Source organism: Marmota monax, unplaced genomic scaffold (genome assembly GCF_021218885.2).
Source record: "Marmota monax isolate L192 unplaced genomic scaffold, Marmota_monax_Labrador192_F-V1.1 WCK01_AAM20220418_F8-fsc00040, whole genome shotgun sequence".
Lineage (NCBI taxonomy): Eukaryota > Metazoa > Chordata > Mammalia > Rodentia > Sciuridae > Marmota > Marmota monax.
The window spans coordinates 421,439-442,123 of NW_026692782.1; positions in this window are offsets into that span (position 1 = coordinate 421,439).

The window sequence follows — 20,685 nt, forward strand, 5'->3', positions numbered from 1 at the left end:
ATCAAATTAAAAAGCTTCTGAACAGCAAATAAAATGATTAAGAGCATGAAGAAGAGCCTACAGTATGAGAGAAAACCTTTGCCACTAATCCTCAGATAGAGTATTAATATCCAGAATATATAAAGAACCAAAAAACCACCAAAACAAAAACAAAAACAACTCAATCAACAAATGGAACAAAAGAACTAAACCTAAACGTCTCAAAAGTAGAACCACAAATGGCCAACGATACATGAAAAATGTTCACCAGCTCTAGTCATCAGGTGACTGATAATCAAAACTATGCTAAGATTATTTTTTACTCCAGCCAGAATGGCAAAGTTCAAGTATACTAACAATAATAAAGGATAGTGAAGTTGTGGGGGAAAAGGTACACATGTACACTGTTGGTTGAACTGTGGGCTACTACAGGCACTCGAAAGCAGTATGGAGATTCCTCAGAAAACCTAGGAATGGAACCACTATGTGACCCATCTATCCTGCTCCTTGGTATTTTCCCCAAATAATCAAATCAGAATACGATAGGGATACATCCACCTCCATATTTTTAGCAGCACAATTCACAGTAATTAAATTATGTAATCAACACAGGTGTTCATTAATAGATGAATGGACTAAAAAATCATAATACACATACACATTGGAGTTCTACTCAGCCATAAAGAATGAAATTATGGCATTTGTGGATAAATGGATGGAAATAGATAACATCATGCTGATATAAGCCAGATTCAGAAACACAAAAGTCAAATGTTCTCTCTTATATGTAGAAACTAGAAAAAAATAAAGGAAAAGAGGAGGAAAAGATAGAATATCATAAAGGCATAGGGAAGATAAGTAGTGCAAATGAAGAAAACAGAGAGGCAGAGTGGAGGGATAGGAAAGAGGAGGCAATATGAGATGAATTCTTAAAAATATCATGTTATGAACATACATAAATATATCACAAGGAACTTCATCTATATGCATAAATAGAATAAAACAACAATCAAAAATAAATAAATAGGTGAGTGAAACAAAGTCTGGCAGATTAGAGGACAGAGAACAGGGGAAGGGAGGGAGGAAAAATGGGTGGATCGAGAACTGAAATAGAATCCCATGAACACATGATTTTGTCAGGATAAATCCAACTGTTATGTATAGCTGTAAAGCCCTAATTTTAAAAAATGCATGTATAGTGTAGAAGTTTAACAGCATGTCATAGAAACATGTAATAGAGATCCCTAAACAAATTTGGGAAGTGTTGTAGAAATACAAGTGAGAGTTGAAGGTGGCCTATAGAAGAGAGGTTCAGGGTACATTCAGAAATAAAATTGATCTGATTCAGTATCTGGAAGAATAGGGTAAGGAGGACTCCCATGTTTTGGACATGACAACTAATCCCACAACATACAGACTGAGATAGGGACACAGTATTTGAGGAACATATTTGAGGGGTTCAAAGATTGAGGGAGAAGATAATGAGTTTGATTTTAAACATGTTATATAGCTCAGTTGTCAAAATGACATACAATAGGAACATAATATTTATATATACTATGTACAGTATGTATATGATATAATATATATATATATAATATGTACAGTATATATACATATATATGAATACAAACACACATGTTTGTACAATCCACAGCTATCTGTATTTAGCTCATGGTCCCTATCTGCTCTGCTGAAGGAAGGTGCTTATGAGGAGCAGGCTCTAGCAGATGATGAACGTGCAGCCCCAATATTTCCTTAGCACTCACCATTCTTGCACAGACCAAGAGGGTCCTATTATAAGTATCAGCAGGTAATTAACCTTATGTATTCACTCATTTCTACATACTAGGCAGATCGGAGGTTTGGAAGGAAATTAATACTCCTGGAGCAAATATCAAACAATGAAGAATGGAAGTTGGAGCAAAAATAATTTTATGGTGGGATAACTCTGAAGTGTGTTCTGTATTATCCCCCAGAGTTTTCTAAGAGGATTAAGCCTCATTTGCACAAAATGATAAATAGCTTGATAATGCACCTTTCTCTACTTTCCTTCCTTTCTTTTACTTCTTCACATTTCCCTTCTGTGTCCTAACATTTTCTGTGATTGCTTCACACAAGGGGAATAGTTTTAAAACTTCTGCAGTCAAATTTTTGTCTCAGGGCTTGCTTTTAGGGGCAAGCTCAATCTTAGTCATAGGCATATTAAATTACACTGCACTTGGCAGGAGCACTCTTGATTACATACAAAATGATGCTCAAAATTCTTTAAGCAACACTTATATTTTTTGTTGAGCTATAAAAATTGCAGTTTGCTATACCTGGATATTTAAAAATAAGTTTTTAAAGAAAATTATCATATATGCATATCATGATTTCTTTCAACTTTTTAGTTATTATTGATGTTCTGTTCAGAGTCTGCTCTATGCCTAGGAAACACAACTATCAGAACTTTACCAGTGTATGCATTTTATATGGCCTTATCCTAAACAGTAGACTGTTAAATAATTATGTATAATTTATTTTTTTAATTAGGCTACATTGCATACTTATTAGTAGCTCTCATGTCTGATGATTATTTCTCAAACCTTCCGTAGTCACAATTTACAGGACAAACTATCTAGGTTCACATGCCAGCTTTGCCAGTTACTACCAGTGTGACAATGGGTAAGTTATTTAACATTTATAAAATTAGCTTTCTCAGGTTGGGTAACATGGGAGCAAAAAATGAACAGTTTTCTTCACAATGTGTAAATCAGAATTAAATCAAGCGATGGTTTAAAGCACTTATGTCTGATAAGAGTTAAGGGTATGGTAAATATGAACTGCTGTTATTTTTGCTGACATTGTTGTTGTTTTCACTGTTTTTCTTTTACCTGTCAAATTCAGGGGAAGTGGGAGAGACTGGAACAACATAAGGGAAAGTAAGAGACACTTAGGATTCAACAATGAATGCATTCCAAGTCTCTACCCCCAGGGTTCACAGACCAGTGGACAGATACACAAGATGATTAGAGTCAAAGGAGACAAGTGACATAATAGATGGCACCCAGGAAATGGGAGCCTGAAGGAAGTGTGACTAAGTTTGTCTGAAAGAATTAGGGAAGTCTTCATCTATGAGTCTGTAAGTTGAAAACAGATCATGTAAAATCTTGAAAGCAATTCTAAGGAATTTGGACATTAGCCTGCAGACAACATAAAATGTTTCAAATATTGTTAATCATGGGGAAGAGAAGAACGTGTTTACATAATCCTTTGATAGCCAGGCAGACAATGCATTGAAGATGCACAGAGACTAGAAGCACAAAGGTTAGAGATTGTAATAGTTTTGGCTCAAAATAATGACAGTGAGGATCTGATTTTTATTCTAAGGAAAGCTAGCCTCTTTCTAACAGTGGTTAATGTGATTGAATTATATTCAGTCACTCTGGCACTGAAGCTGCTCCAACAAAGATTGAATCCACTACCTCACACACGCATTGGATTTGAGAAGTTGTGATCCAGATGACTGCTCCTCAGCAGAGGAAATATTGACACATATCCAGAGTTTTATTAAGAATCTGCACCTGTGCACTTTAGGTTTAATGTCAAGTCAGGTTGAGGATGGAAGTTTGTTCAATATGAAGATGATGTGTGAATAGGAAGCTGTGTTTAAGAACCAAGTGAAAGAAGTTGAGGAGTGTAGCTCAGTGGTCAAGACTTTGCATGGCCACCATGAGGCTTTGGGCTCAAATCCCAGTTCTGCTAGGAAATTTAAAAAAAAAAAAAAAAAAAAAAACTAGTCACAATTTCTAAGTTTACAATGATAAATATGTACCATATTCACAAACACAAGAAAATTAGAACAGATTAAAACATTTGTTGCAGTAAATTTATGTGTTAAAAATGCCTTAATTATTGCATTTCAATTACTGTATTGCTTTCAAATCAACATTTACATAACATTAACATGGAATTTAAGAATGGTTCAGAGATGAGGATATATCTGTTGAGCAACAATTTACATAAATGGATAGAAAATTCATTCTTCAAATTATAAATGTACCAGAAAGACAAAAAAATAGTTGAAATTTTTCAAAACTTTACTTGAGAGAAATGATAGTGTGAAGGCATTTAAAAAGCTGACAAAAACATCAATTGGTGTGTAAACATTCTGCTAAATCTTTCTCAGTCATGCAAATAATCTTCAATAGCAAATTTCTCAAATTGTTATGTTTTACCAATCAGAATACACAAATGTGTTTTTTGATATTCCATATTGGCATTTGCTCAACTGAGAGATTTTAAAAACCATGATTAATGTAACAGCATTTTTTACTTTAAAACATATTTAGCATTCCTTTCATGGCCAAACAAGTTTGTATATTATTTCATTGATTTCACACACAAAAAAGTACTCATTCAATAATAGAAAGATCTCAAAATAAATTTCAATTGCAATTAAATAGATGAAATAATTACCCAATGTTAGTAATTTATATTTTTGTCTAAAAGAGATATCCACACAACAATGTTGTCAACTTGTGCTCCCCATCATCACATAAACATTCTTTTTCATTGTGTAGGAATGTATATTTAGTTTGGACAACAATGTTTTAAAAAAAATTCAAACTCTTTTATTATAGATTTTGAGAAAAAAATGTTTAGATGGGAGTATGTGCATATTTCAATCTTTAGAATGCCTTGTTTACTTATCCAAAGTATAGTTTTATGTATTTTGTTGCTGTTCTGCTTTGTTTTGTTTTCTCTCCACTTATATAAGTATCAGTCAGGGTGTTAGGGTGTGGAAAAAAAATCACCCCAAATCCCAATGGCTTCAGATAATAAATCCTCTCTTTCTTGCTTCTCTTTCCTGTCCAACACTGATGGAAGTAAGGTTGATGCTCATTGTGGTTAGTTATAATAGCTTACATCTTGAGTGTTGGCAATCATGCCAGATGTAATAGAACACTGATCCATCTTGAGCTAGTAACTAAACGGTCTGTTTATGAAGTGACATATTGCTTTCCTCTTATAGCTTGTTGGTCAGGACTAGTCACACAGCACAAACCCCTGGGATGCACAATCTTCTATGGTTTATTAGGAACATAATCAGAAATATTTGACAACAAATGCTAATAAACACAACCATTTTAGTTTTTTGCCTTCACTCAAAGTAAAAACAACAAGAGCAAAAAAGAAAAAAAAAAAACATTTGTTAGATCATATTTAAGAAAATATTTCATTTTTTTGTAGACAAAAATTGTTAATATTTAGGGTTCCAAATCTATGAAAGTATAATAATGGCAAATTTTAGGCTACAACCACTTTTAGGAAATTATCTAGTGTAATTCCTTAATTCATTGATCATTGAAACCTTAGAATTTTAATATTTAACATAATTATTTTGCAATTGTATTTACAAAGCATTGTACTGGGTAAAGAGGTGACTTATTCAATGAGGAGGAGCTATTACTTATCTAAGGAAAATATAATTTTTCAAAAATATTTATAGCTCACATATAATTGGCCTGTTTATATATCTTTATAGCAATCAAGAGTAATTATAATTATATAAATACTATAATATATTAAGGAAGAGTAGGCAATTCCTTTGTTAGCTTAAATATTTTTAATGAAATGTATATTCTATCCTATTATTCTTTAATTCTACATATTCTATATGTTCGATATATGCTATTGAAACATATATTTGGAAATAAATACTTCAACACTATGAAGAAACGTTAATCACAAAAACTCTAAAAAACTGTCATTTGAATACAGACTCTTACAATTGGCTTTCTCTCACTATAACAAAATACCTGAGATGATGAACTTAAAAAAGAGGAAAAGTTTCTTTTTGCTCATGAGTGAAGAGATTTTATTCCATGGTTGTGTGACCCTGTTGCTTTGGGCCTGTGGTGGCACAGTACACCTTGGTGGAAGGTCATGGTGGAGTAAGCTGCTTACATCAAGTCAGCACAGGAACAAGGAGAGAGAAAGGAAGGGCTGTCCCAATATGTCTTTTAAAGGGTGTGCCTCAGTTGACCTATTTTTCTTTCACTAGACTCCACTAGATATTCAATCACCTCCCAACACTGCCATAGGCTGGTGACCAAGCTTTTAACACATAGATCTTTGGGGACACTTATCCAAACTATTGCAGACCCTAAGAACCCCTAACATTCACTACTAGGGAAGCAATCATATCTGGTGTATTCTCTTTTCTATATTAGTTTTAAATATTTTAATAGAAATTTACATTTTTTTCTTATTTCTATCTAGTATAATATCTATTATTTAAAATTACCATTGTGATTTTCTCTTAACCAGATGGAGTCAGAGCAGTGATATTTACTTTTTAATTAGATCCAACCAAACCTAATTTTTAAATATGAAATAATGATTTTCAAGAAATGGAATGTCAAACAACAAATACAGTAATCCTTCAGAAACAGGAAATAATTTTCTCTGCTTGCTCTCTAGCCTGAGATTCCAGCATGAGGAGTTAAGAGAAGCACATGCAAAACCAAATTATGGTCCTAGGGTAAGAAAATGGAGCCAAGAGTCTGGGGAGACCAAGGTGTTTGGAGTCCACAGGATAAGTACTCTAAAGGAGGGTGCTGAACAGAGAACTTGGGGGATCTGCAGAGCAGAGCCTTCCCCAAATCTTTGGCTGGGTACTGATCAGTGCAAATATGTAAAGCTACTATCCTTACCTGGGGAGTGAAGCATCACTAAGGATTAGAGGGAGAAAATACCTGTGATTTATAGATGGCACGAAATAATTCTCATGGGGGACTGAGTGTGGAAAAGGTTGAAAATTTTGTCTCATTAGGGTGGTAAATTAGCAGTGGACTAAATGCAGCACTGGTACCACATAACATAGCTTAAAAGCAAGACCTGGTAGTATCAACCTGTTTCCAAACAACTTCAATGCATTCCAGAACAAAACTCAATAGTACTTAAAGCAACCAAAGCTTTGGCACTTTATAAAGTAAAATCACAATGTTAGATAGCAAACAATTGTCAGCTATACATTTCAAAACTCATTTTAAGTGGCTAGCTTTTAAGAGCTCCAAAAGCCGTATTTATAGAAGCCAACTTTTCAGAAAGTAAAATTTAAGTTTAGTATTTTAAATCACCATATTTAGAGGCCTCAAAATTAAATGAATTCATGTCTTTCTGCTTCCATTTAAAGCAATATGAGGGAGGGAAAGAAAAAATATTTTCCATTTATATGATTTGACTCATATATATTCTTTATATTCATTGGTAGTCATATTGGCATCTTAACCATATAGTGTATTATTCACCATACTTTTCCAGAAAGAATAATCTGAAAACATAGAGAGTGATAGTATGCTTTTAAAGAGCTCTTAATTATGTTAGCATATTTAGATTAAAATGAGTTTATACACACAATTTATATATAACACATATACTTTATGTAACATATGACACATATACCTTAAATAATAAGTGAAACACAGAACATTTTTCAAATAATGCTAAGTATGTTAAAATATCATGTCATAACTATTATGATAAACAGGGAGTTATGTTCTAGGATTCCATATTACAAGTGGTTGTCTTTGTACCATTTTGGAATAATCAAGGGAATTTCTTGAAGTAGTGATAAAAAGAATAGTCAGTTTAAGTCAGTTTCATTAGGGTATACATGAGAGGGTTGCCTATTCAAAATATGATCATTAGATTCACTTCATGGTTAGGGCAAAAATAGTATCTTAGATTCATTTAAATTTAGCGACTTTAGATAGACTACATATTAATTATTTAAGTAATTAATGTGTTGCCTCCTAGTCTATCAAAAAGCTTTGTATAGTGCCTTTATTAATACTTGACAGTTCAGGTCATTGAATTCTGTGAAATTCAGGTTACTAAACAAGATTACCAGAATAGCTAATAATATTGTAGTCAGCATGTCAGATTTCTGTCACTGTGACAAAAAAAAAAAAAAAAAAAAAAAAAAAAAACTGAGATAGACAACTTGAAAGGAGGAAATGTTTATTTTGGCTCAGCCTCAGAGGCTTCAGTCCACAGCCTTGGCTCTGTTCCTTTGGGCTTGTGGTGTCACAGTATATCATGAAAGAAGTGCCTGGTGAAGAAGGTACTCTCTCATGGCAGCCAGGAAGCAAAGAGAGAGAGAGGGGGGAAGGGTCAGAGTCCCAATACATCATTCAAGGGCAAACCCCAATGACCTTACCTCCTTTTAATAAGAGCCACCTCCTAAAGGTTTCTACCATTTCAAGTAGTGCCATAGGCTGGTGATCAAGCCTTTAAGATGTGGACCTTTGGGGAAGTTTTGAGATCCAAATGATAATAATTAGTAAACCAAGTTTTTTTTTTTTTTTAATCTTTATAAAGGGATCAGACATGTTCAGAAAATTGAAGAAACTTCTTTATTTTCTTTTAATCTTTTGTCATTGTGTGATTTCTTGAAAAAAAGTCATTGGAGTTCAGCTACAGTTCTCTGTGCCCCATTCTCAATAGCAGTAGAATAAAATGTCAACGTGGCAGCTGGTTAGTGATGATTATATTATAGAGTATATCTGTATAAGTCATTTCCATGTACCAATTTACATAGTAATTGTTTAATGTCAGTCAACATATTCAGTTTTCAATGGATGCTTTTAGTCATTCAGTTTTTCTGTTCTGATCATGCTGTGTCAGTTGGGTTTGATAAAGCAGTGATAACTTGTAATATATTTTGCTTTTGACAAATCTAAAATATTAGTCTGGTCTGCCAAGTATATGTGAATGTATTTGAATAAGGGGTCATTACTATTTCTTTCTTTATTCACAAATTTATCCATTTATTCATTTATTTGGTCACCAATTTTATAAGAATATATTAAGTATATTAAAATGTTATATAGTAGTATGCTTAACATTTAAACAGACTATGATATTTTATGTCCATATTATAGAATACAAGAATTTGTTATGTTCATGAAGCTATTCATACAGTGTTCATACAGGGTTGTAGAAGCATAATCTATTTGGGAAAAGCAAAGGAGACCAGAGAGAGGCAAGGATCAGAATATGGAGGTTGGTGTTGGTGTTATCTAAACTGTTACCTCTTTGCGCAACAGGAAGAATTTTAAATATTTTAAATAGGAAGTTGTAGTGTTCTGCATTATTTTTTAAGAGTCACTATTGCTCATTCTACTGAATATGTTTCAGAAGAGCAAGAATAAATGTATGAGGTCCAATTATGAGGCTATGCAAAGATTCTAATTAATAATAGTAATAGACATAGTTGAGATTAGGAGAAGTGGATGCATACCTGAGGTATTTTGGCAGTGCACATTAGAAAGATAATTAATATACCTTGTTGGGGAAGATAGAAAAGGACAGGGTGTAATGGTTTGGATATGAGGTGTCCCCCAAAAGCTTCTGTTAATGCAGGAATATTCAGAGGTTAAATGATTGGACTGTGAGAGCTATCACATAATCAGCCTATGTTAGATTGTATGGACTGACTGGGTGGTAACTGTAGGTCGGTGGGGTATGGCTGGAGGAGGTGGGTTCTGGGGGTGTGCTCTGGAGGGGTTGTTCTTCCTGAAGCCCTTTCTTCTCTTTCTCTGCTTCCTGACCCTGCCATGAACTGAGCAACTTTTTACCTTTGGGCCCTTTTGCCAATAAGCATTGCCTCATCTTGGGCCCAGAGCAATGGAGTTGGTCATCAATAAACTGAGAACCCTGAAACTGTGAGCCCCAAATAAACTTTCCTTCCTTTAAATTAGTCTTGCCAGGAGTTTTGGTCACAGGAATGAAAACGCTAAGACAGAAGGTAAATATAAAGAAGAAACTATAGTCATTACTGAGCACCAATGAATTTTATATATTGCATCAGAAATAGAGGACCCATTTTGCAAAGGAGACTGAAAAGGCATGGGGGGAGAAAGCAAGAGAGATTTCATTGCTTGAAACAGAGACAAGAGTGCCTAAGAATGAAAGAAGAGCCAAAGGTGTCCAACGATTCTGGAAATCTTTACAAATAAAAAGCTGTAAATTGCATATGAATTTGGCAATGTAGAAGTCATTAGTAATTTTGGTAAGAAAAAAATTTGATGGCAGAGTAGTATCTTAAGTCAAATGAGGACTGTTGTAGAAAGACTGGATATAGATACATAGATAATAGATATCAGCATCTATATGTTTTAGTCAGCTTTTTCGCTGCTATGACTAAAGGATCTGACCAGCACAACTGTAGGGGAGGAAGTGTTTATTTGAGGGCTCATAGCTTCAGAGGTCTTAGTCCAGAGAAGGTTGGCTCCATTCCTCAGGGTTCAAGGGGAGGCAGAAGAATATCATGGAGGAAGAATGTGGCAGAGTGAACAGCTCACATCATGGTGATCATGAAGCCCAGAGAGAGACTCCTGCTTCAGATACAAAATATATGCCCCATAGCCACACCCCCAATTAATGATGTCCTCCAGCCATACACCACCTGTCTCTAGTTACCACTCAGTTAATCCCATCAAGGATTAATTAATTCACTGATTGGGTTAAGACACTCACTGTTCAATCATTTCTCCTCTGAACCTTAATGCATTGTCTCACACATGAGCTTTAGGGGGATACCTCATATCCAGACCATAACACTATATATAAAACCTGTTATCTGTAATATAGATATAATATTGATATAGATATTATGTATATCCATATTGTACCAATATCTATAAAGACTCTGGGGCTGTTAGCTGGAGAGAAAGATAGGATCAAGGGTATTTTTACAGATGTGAAAGCACTAATTCTACTATCATATATGATTAAATTTAAGAGAGAAATTTTTTAAACTTTAAGATATGCTATTAAAAACTAATGTCTCTATTTCCTCAGAGAGTATTAAATAATCCTTTTATGTTTGGTGTTCCCAATTTTTTCCAAACATTATGTTCATAATACTGAGATACTTAAATAATACTTCAAAAATAATAGGCACTTATCACAATATAACAGTTATAAACTCTAGAAATTAATATTTATTATATTGACTCAGATGATAAGTCCTACCAGAGGAATTAATTGCTTGATTTAGTGCACATAAAGAAGTACAGTAAAAACTATTTGACTAAAAGCAAATTCACAGTAATCCATCTTTTCTAAAGGAGCTTTATTGAGATAGGATTTACATATCATTTAAAGTGTACAGTTAAGTATTTTTGATGTATTCACAGATGTTAGTTATCACTACTGCAATCAATTTTAGAATATATTTGTCAATTCAAAAAGAAATTTTGTACTGTAGTTACAATTACTTTTCCTCCATCACCTCACAGCCCTACATAATCATAGTGTGCTTTGTTTTTTCTCTAGATTGGCCTGTGCTGGACACTCGCATGAGTGTTGCATACAACCATTTATTATATGGAATTTTGTGACTTGCTTTTTTTTCACCTTGTATAGTGTTTCCAGGGTTCACGTTATGCCAAGAGGTAGAACTTTAATTTTATTCCTTTTTATAACAATAATATTCCATTGTCTGGAACTGCTTGCTAAACCACTCATCACTTCGTGGCCATTTGGGCGGGTTCTTTCTGTAAACTATTATAAATGACACTAGATGACATTCTAGCAGTTTCTAAAACAATTTAATACTGAGATTATGACACAGAACTTCTACTTCCAGGAAAATATCCAAGAGATGACCCCATATGTTCACACAAAACTGCAAGAATATTTCTAACAAGGTTTCTACACCATTGTACATTTTACCAACAATGCGTGAAGGTTCTGATTTCTCTACATTCTCCTAACTATTTGTTATTCCCAACTTTTTGGTTCTAGCCATCCCAGTGGCTGTAAAGCAGTATTTATTTTGTTTGGATTTGTACTTCCCTAATGACTAATGATGGTAAGCATTTTTTATTTGCTTTTGGCCATGTATAAATCTTCCTCAGAAACATGTCTATTCAGATCATTTGTCCATATTTTAATTGGCTTAATTGTCTTATTATTATAGAATTGAAAATGTTCTTTCCTAACTCTAGATACAAGTCTCTTATAATATATGTGATTTACAAATATTATCTCTGATTCTGTGGTCTGCCTTTTCAGTTTTTGACAGTATACTTTGTCGCATAGGTTTTTATAATTTTGGTGAAGTCCTGTTGATTTATTTTTTTCTTTTGTTGCTTGTACTATTTATTAAATCAGATCCTTTGTGAAAGAAATCCTTCAACAAATAAAAAGTCCTGAAGATTTACCTCTATATTTTAAGAATTCTAGTTTTTAGATTTAGGTCACATCAGCTTGATTATCATTGCTTTGTAACAAATTTGAAAGCATGAAGGGTTTAGATTCGTACTTTATGGTTCTTTTTCAGGATTGTTTGGCTTCCCTTGACCCTTACATTTCCAAATGAATTATAGAATCTGCTTTTCAGTTTATATAAGGAAGTCAGTTGAGATACTGAGAGAGACTTTACTGAACAGATAAATCAGTTTGGAGTATGTTGTCATCTAAACAATGTTAAATACTCTAATCCATGAACATGGGCTGTGTTTCCAATTTTTCAATTCCTTTAAAGATCTTTTAGTTTACATAGTGTAAGTTTATCCTTTTTTGTTGTTGTTGTTCATTTTACTCCTATTTTAATCATTTTGACTTTATGGTGAATACAGTTGTTTTCTTAATGTCAGTTCCAATTGTTCAGAAAAAGTACATAAAAAATGGTTTATTTTTGTATTGTATGTTGGCTTTGCATCCTGCCATCTTGCTGACTTTATTTAAATTTATTTATTAGTGCTAATAGATTTTGGGGACTTCCTTAGGAATTTTTATATAAGAGATTATGTCACCTTCCAATAGAGAGTTTTAATTTCCCTTCCAGTTTTGATGTCATTTACTTATTTTCCTGCCTAATTTTCTGGATTTGACTATAGAATATAATATATTCTATATTCAATAGAAGCAGTGAGAGTAGACATTATTTGAACTCCCCATAATCTTTTCTAAGTCTGATGCTCACTATGGGTATTTGATAGATGTCATTTGTTGAACTCAAGATGATCCTTTTACTCTTTTTCTTTTTTTTTCTTGATATGAGGGATTGAACACAGGGGCATTCCACCCCAGAGCCACATCCCCAGCCCTATTTTGTGTTTTATTTAGAGACTGGATCTCACTGAGTTGCTTAGTGCCTTACTGTTGCTGAGGTTGTCTTCAAATTCACAATCTCCTGTCTTAATCTCCTGAAACACTGAGATTACAGGCATGTGCCACTGTGCTGGCTCCTTTTATTCTTAGTATGTGAAATGCTTTTGTTGAGAAAGGGTTTTATATTTTTAATGAAATGATTTTTTCTTCATTGTTTGAGATAATCATGATTTTTATTATATTAATAAGATTTATTAAAGTAATTGATTTCAGATATTGAATCCACCTTACAATTTCTGGGAGTAATCCCACTTATTATGGCATATAATATTTTTATATGTTGCTAGATTTGGTTTGCTAGTATTTTGAAGATTTTGGCATGCATATTCATATACACATTGGTCTGCAGTTTTATTGTGATCTATTTGCCTTGTTTTAGTATCTGAATACTAATAGTCTTATAATATTAATTGGGAAGCCTACCCTGTTCTTTATTGAATTATGTCCCTCTAAATTCATTTGTTGAAGAGCTTAACCTCCAATGTGACTGTATCTGGAATAAGGAAACATTTAAGATTAAAGTCTAAGGTCATGATCCTTTAGGATCAGTCCTTATAAAAACAGACACCAAAGAGCTTTCTCTGTATATATCAGAGAAAATATTCAGCATTTGGTTTTTGGGAATTGGCTATCTTCATTTAATATCTTCTCTAACTCTATCCATTTACCTGCAAATGCCATGATTTTATTCTCTTTTATTGCTGAGTAATATTCCATTGTGTATATATGCCACATTTTTAATCCATTCATCTACTGAAGGCACCTAGGTTGGTTCCACAGTTTAGCTATTGTGAATTGTGCTGTTATAAACATTGATGTGGCTTTGTCCCTATACTATGCTGTTTTTAAGTCCTTTGAGTATAGACCAAGGAGAGGGATAGCTGGGTCAAATGATGGTTCCATTCCAGATTTTCCAAGAAATCTCCATACTGCTTTCCATATTGGCTGCACCAATTTGCAGCCCCACCAGCAGTGCATCCAAATCCTCACCAAAACTTATTGTTGTTTGTATTCATGATAGCTGCCATTCTGACTAGAATGTTTTCTCTAATATAAAGAGGGTGATTCATAGTAGGGTAAGGAGAGGGAGCATGGGAGGAATAGACAAACTCTAGATAGGGCAGATGGGTGGGATGGGAAGGGAGGGGGCATGGAGTTAGAAATGATGGTGGAATGTGATGGACATCATTATCCAAAGTACATGTATGAAGACATGAATTGGTGTGAACATACTATATATACAACCAGAGATATGAAAAACTGTGCTCTACATGTGTATTATGAATTGTAATGCATTCCACTGTCATATATAAATTTTAAAAAGAGTCTTCTCTCTCTCTCTCTCTCTCTCTCTCTCTCTCTCTCTCTATCGCTCTATGCTATTTGAGAACACAATAATAAAGTGGAAGACAGGAGCAAAGCCCTCACTAGACAGCAACTCCATTGGCACTTTGATAGTAAGACTGTTAGTTTCTGGAAGTTTGTGAAAGTAAATTTCTGTTGTGTAAGTCACTCAAGTCTATGATATTTGGCTATGTCCCTCAGAACCAACCAAGACAACTCCTTCTATATTTTGGAAGAGTTTATTAAAAAAATCAAAATTCGTATTAATTCTCCTATCAAAATTTGGAAGCATTGGTGATGAAATTATCTGGACCCTGGATTTTCTTTATATGCTGTGTTTTTTTGTTTTGTCTTGTTTTACTTTTTTAAAAAATCATATTAATATCCAATTATAGTTCTATTCAGTTTCTTTTTAATTTCTATTGGGCATGTTTTAGATGTTTGTGTCCTTGAGGAAATTCTTCCATTTCATATACTTATTTGCTTTATTGGCCTACACTTTTTTATTTTAATAAATTGAAGTACAATCTGTGGGGTAAATATTTGAGAATAAAATCAATAGTTTTAAAATGTGTATCTTTAAATATTAAAATCAAGAATCTTCTTTTTTGTGTGTGTGGTCATGGGGATTGAACATAAAGGTACTTTATCAGTGAACTACACCCCTGGCACTTTTTATTTCATTTTGAGACAGTGTCTTGCTAAGTTGCCAGACTGGCCTTCAATTTGTAATCCTCCTGTTTCAGCCTCCTCATGTGCTGGGGTTACAGGTGTGCTTCATCATGCTAAGTGAAATCAAGAATCTTTATAAATGAGATATATGTATTTAAATTTTAAGTGATTTCTGCAGGAATATGTTCAGATGCACATGGATGATTCAACCAATTCTGCATAATGATTAAGTTTAAGAGTATATCAGGCATGATGGCAAGTAATCCTAGTGATTTTGGAGGCTGAGGCAGGAAGATCGCAAATTTGAAGTCAGTTTAAATCTGGGTAATTTAGAGAGACTATATCTCAAAATTTAAAAATAAGTGGGTGTGCTGGGGATATAGCTCAGTGGTGAAGCACACCTGGGTTCAATCCCTAGTACTAGGGAAAAAAAATTAGTAATATGTGCACTTACTCTTTTAGGTTGAGTGAACAATGAGTTCACAGATTGTTCTTTGGCTACATCCACATTTAATAACACTTATCACCACCACAATCTAACCTCTGATGATTACTATAACAATATTTAAAATTATACGGCTTACTGGTTTAGAAAAGAAGCCTCGTCATTCTCTTTGAAATGGCAGAATTTTCTCAAAGACTCAGTTTATTATTATACATAAGCTTTAATCTTAATCACTGCCTCTTTTTTTTTCCAGTAAATTTCTGTGCCTAGCAATAAATTTAAGAAGTGAATTTAAAATTACTCTTGCTAGATTAACCTTATAGTGCAGGATGTATCATTACATCCAATTTTCATTTTATTTTCTTTTAAAAAAATTGAAGATGTAAATCTATTTCTCAAACTTATGCTAATTTTTATCTTTATTTAACTCTTAGCACAAGGTTGCAAAAGCTACTGTTTGGAATTCAATAGATATGATTGTGAAGAAGGTGGTTTTATTTCTAGAAAGTTTCCTTTATTTTTCACCTGCGCACATTATTAGCATTGCCACTCTTTTAGACCCTTGTGCTTATCCTTATTGCATGCTTTAAGGAATCGGCTTTGCAATCTGTCATTCACTCCAAAGCTAAATGTCTGACAACTCTTAAACTGTTATATCTCCTAGGAGGATTTTCATTTCAGCAGCCATAAATCTTTAACTTAAAGTGATAAAAAACTCTTCCACATCTTTCAGGCTTTGTTATAAGATGGGGGTGCGTGTAAATTTCTGTTGTCACTCCATCGTGCATTTGTGTCTTGATTCTTAGAAATGCATTTATAAACTAATAATGTTTATAGGATTGTGCATAAGTCCATCTTTCCTCAAATAATGAAGGTATTTTCTTAAATAACTGTTTCAAAGGATTGCTTTTGGTTTTCCTGACCATCTTCCCTCCAGTCTGCTGCTAGGGTTTGTTTTGTCTTTTCTCAGTCATGTCTAGATGTACCCTAGGCTCTTATATCATTTGACTTAAAGGATTCCTGTTCCATCTCCCTTTAGGTCCAATCGTCATAGAGAGATGGCCTACAAAGAAAAGAAACACCAATAAACTTAAACATAAATGTATTGTTAATAAGATAAGAATAAAATAAAATGATAATTATTTGAGCAAATGTTATTTCCTAGTTATGAACAAGCTCATCAGTAGTTATAATAAGTACCTTTCAAAACATGATATAACTAATAAGTATAAGACGAATTTACATCTAAGACAAAATACATAAGATTAAGAGACAGAAGATGGGGCTGGGGGTGTGGCTCAAGCGGTCACGCACTCACCTGGCATGCACCCGGCGCTGGGTTCAATCCTCAGCACCACATAAAAATAAAATAAAGATGTTGTGTACACCAAAAACTGAAAATAAATATTAAAAAATTCTCTCTCTCTCTCTTTAAAAAAATAAAAAGAGACAGAAGAGCAAATTATATTAGAGTTAAGGGAGGTTTTGCATAGGACCCAGGTAAACACATCCTCAATATGGACTTCATTGATCTTTTATGTTTGTTTTTTGCTGTTATGAAAGTATATATGTTTATCTAAACACACACACACATATGGAAATACATATATACATATCTTAGTATTCATTTGTAAGGAGGCTAAGAATCTCTAGATAGTATTTTAATTTTCCTATTTTCTGTGTAATTTTATTGATTTCTTACACCTCCCATCTTAAGTTGGAAGATAAATGAGATGTCCTACAGTTTACACAGCATATATTTGGCATCTGAGGTAGGTGAACAAGTACAATCAGTATTCAGGTGGGAATAAAAAGTAAAATATGGTAAAATGAAGCCAGGCCAGCAGGATATCCACAGACTGGATATTTTTCACCCAAATTTACTCAAACAAAAATTGGTATCAGCATTGCATGAAATAAAATATGTACATAAAATGTTCTAGGACAAATTCCAGGCACTGGGGATATAAACACGAATTGGCAAAAACATAAAGGAGTACATATTTAAAATATGTAGAGAATATATTCAAAAACATGCAAAAGTCAACCAAAAATATAGAGTGAGTATGGAAAATGGAATGAAAGTTTTGACAATACCAAAGCATGGATGATGTGAAAATTTAAATAATTTGCAATATAGGGAGATGCTAAAAAAAGTTGGAGAAAAAATGAAAGTATAAGAGAAAGGCTTGAAATTTATTATAGGATTTAAGTAAGATGTATCAGATTATTGCTGGCCTGAGTTCATCATACTTTTCTTCATGTATTGCTCCTCCTTTTGGGAATGTATTACTTACTATGAAATTACAGCAACAAAAGTAGGATAGTTCATTTGTATACTAGTGAATAAGGAAGGAGTTGGAGAAAATAAAAGAACAATGCCTTGTGGACTGTGATTTGTAAAATAACTTGTTCTGAATATTCTTCACAATGAACTAGAATGAACACTAAGCATAGCAAAATACCTAGTGTTATGGTTTGGATGTAGGTGTTCCCCAAAAGCTCACGTGCAAGACAATGCAAGAAAGTTTAGAGGTAAGAGTTGGGCTGTGAGAGTTTTAACCTAATCAGTGCAACTTAAGGCAGGTAGGAGTGGCCAGGGGAAGTGGGTCCCTGGGAGTGTGCCTTTGGAGTATATATTTTGTCCTTGTTGAGCAGAGCTCTTTTTTCTGCTTCCTGTGCAAATTTCTGAGCTGCTTTCCTCTGCTGCACATGTCTACCATGACATTCTGCCTTACCTCAGACCCCAAGAAATGGAGTCGGTGATCTACAAACTGAGACCTCTGAAACTGTGAGCCCCCAAATAAACTTTTCCTCCTTTAAAATTGTTCTTGTTTAGTGTTTTGGTCACAGTAGCGAAATAGTTGACTGCAACATCTGAAATCATGTTTTTTTTTTTTTTAACTAAATGTGAGAATCTGAACAGGTGTAGAATACTTGAATATACAAAGAGAATTATCAATAGTATAGGTCAGTGGCATAAATACCATGATTATAGGTATTTGAGCAAAGATCATATTAAGCAAAATTGCAGGATAGTATTTATCTGATATCTTCCATTGTAAAATAGTAGAGCCAAGAAAAAGGAGCTCTTCCCTCCTGTCACTCTGAACCTACAGTTTGAATTGGATGAATGCAAATGCAGTCTCTTAGAACTGCTATGTTCTCAAATCACCCAAAGTTTGCATTCTCTTTTATAGATTGCATCAATATAAACAAGCTGTATTCAATTATCTGCAGTGTAAGCTGATAATCCTGAAATATGTGTTCAGTTCATTTTGTATTTCAACTTATACAGAGCTCCATGTTTATTAGAGTGAAATGTATCTGCATTTTGAGAAGCACAGTTAAAGGCAAAAGCATAGAACTTTTAAACAGTAGGATCCATGTAAGACTTTTTAGCTGTTGGTCTCCTGCAGGTGGGACATTGACAACATTTGAAGTAACATCAGACTCTTCTTCCTGCATTGCTTAGAGTTAGATCCTGTACAAACCAAGGTAAGCCATCATTCCTGTTTATTCCTTAACACTTTCCTGACATTGAACTCTAAGCCTCTATTAAGGGGTGTGTGTGTGTGTGTGTGTGTGTGTGTGTGTATGTCTGTGTCTGTGTGTACATGCGTATACACTTTATTTTCTCTTTTGGTATCATTTTACTACATGATTATTTGTTCTATTAGATATCCAGCTTCAGTAACTAAGTAATAATATGGCAGTAATAATATGGCCTAACACAGATTTTTTAACCATGTTGTTCTTCCTTAGTGTTTACAATAATGTTTCCTTCATAATCTAAACTTCATGACTATAGTAAAAATTTCAAAAAATATTTTTCTTTTCATTTGGCCATTTTTTGCATATAGTCTTAAAATATTTTGTTCTTAAAAGGTGATAGCTACACTAAAATATACTCTGTGAGAAGACTGGAAATATCAGCCTTCTTTTGACTTCAGTGATTTTTCTGCCCTGTTTCCACCTGCAATACTTTCCAGTTGAATACACATTAAAAGATTGGAAATGTGGGGGTGGAAAGGGGTGGATAGAGTTATTCTCTGAGCATATTTATTATGCCAACAATGCCATTTAATGCATTTTTGATGGTGTGCAATTAGGTATTAAAATTTCTCATAACTAGAAATGTTCTCGGTCAGTGGGAATTACTGTAGATAATTTCAGGTAACTTGGGAATAATTTGGCTGGCTAAAAGGCTTAGACCAATATATAAAGCCTCCAGTTTAGGGAAAAATTGATTTGTTCTTCACCTTAATCCTCTGCTTAACTATATTGAGAAATGCAAATTCACGTAAAACCTGAGGAGAAAACCAATAATTCTTATATATTTTCAAATTAATTTATGAAGACACACTATGACAATAAGAAGAAGGTCCCCCAAACCACAATTTACTGAATTTTATCTAATGGATTAATTATTATTGCCCCCAAATAAGACTTTTATTTATTTTACATTACTATTTTAATTTAGATTCCTAACCTTTATTTTCATTAGCGTCTATGATTTCGTTTTCTCTGATTTTTTTCCCCCACACTAGTGTTTCCATAAGGAGACTGAGGTTGGGAGTTAGGTTAAAATATTAGTGTTGTTGGATGGATTTGTTAAATACGCCTGGCAAAAAACATTACAAATTCCAATCATATTCCATGTTCTTTGTACCCTTTTGGCCTTGTTTAAGCTATCAGGGAAAACCACAGTGGATTAGAACAGAAAGTAGACCAAGCCATTTAGAGGAATATAGGGGTGATTGGAGAGAAAATAAATTTCGGTAACTATGTACTGTTATTATTTTCATTTACACTAGGAAATTTATCTATGATCCAATAAAAACTGAACTCATTGTTAATTAGCAAGCCACAAGGAGTTCACAGTGATAGCAAATTAAATATGTGATTATTACTTCTGAATTATGGATGCATTCATTTTAAGCTTTCTTTTTATGTAAGAGTCACAACAATGGCATTAAATATGGCTGGATGTGAATGGAGTCACAGGAGGCTTGTGTCTCTAGGTAGCATTGATAGTACTAACAACCAGAGAAGGATGTTTACCTCATAAT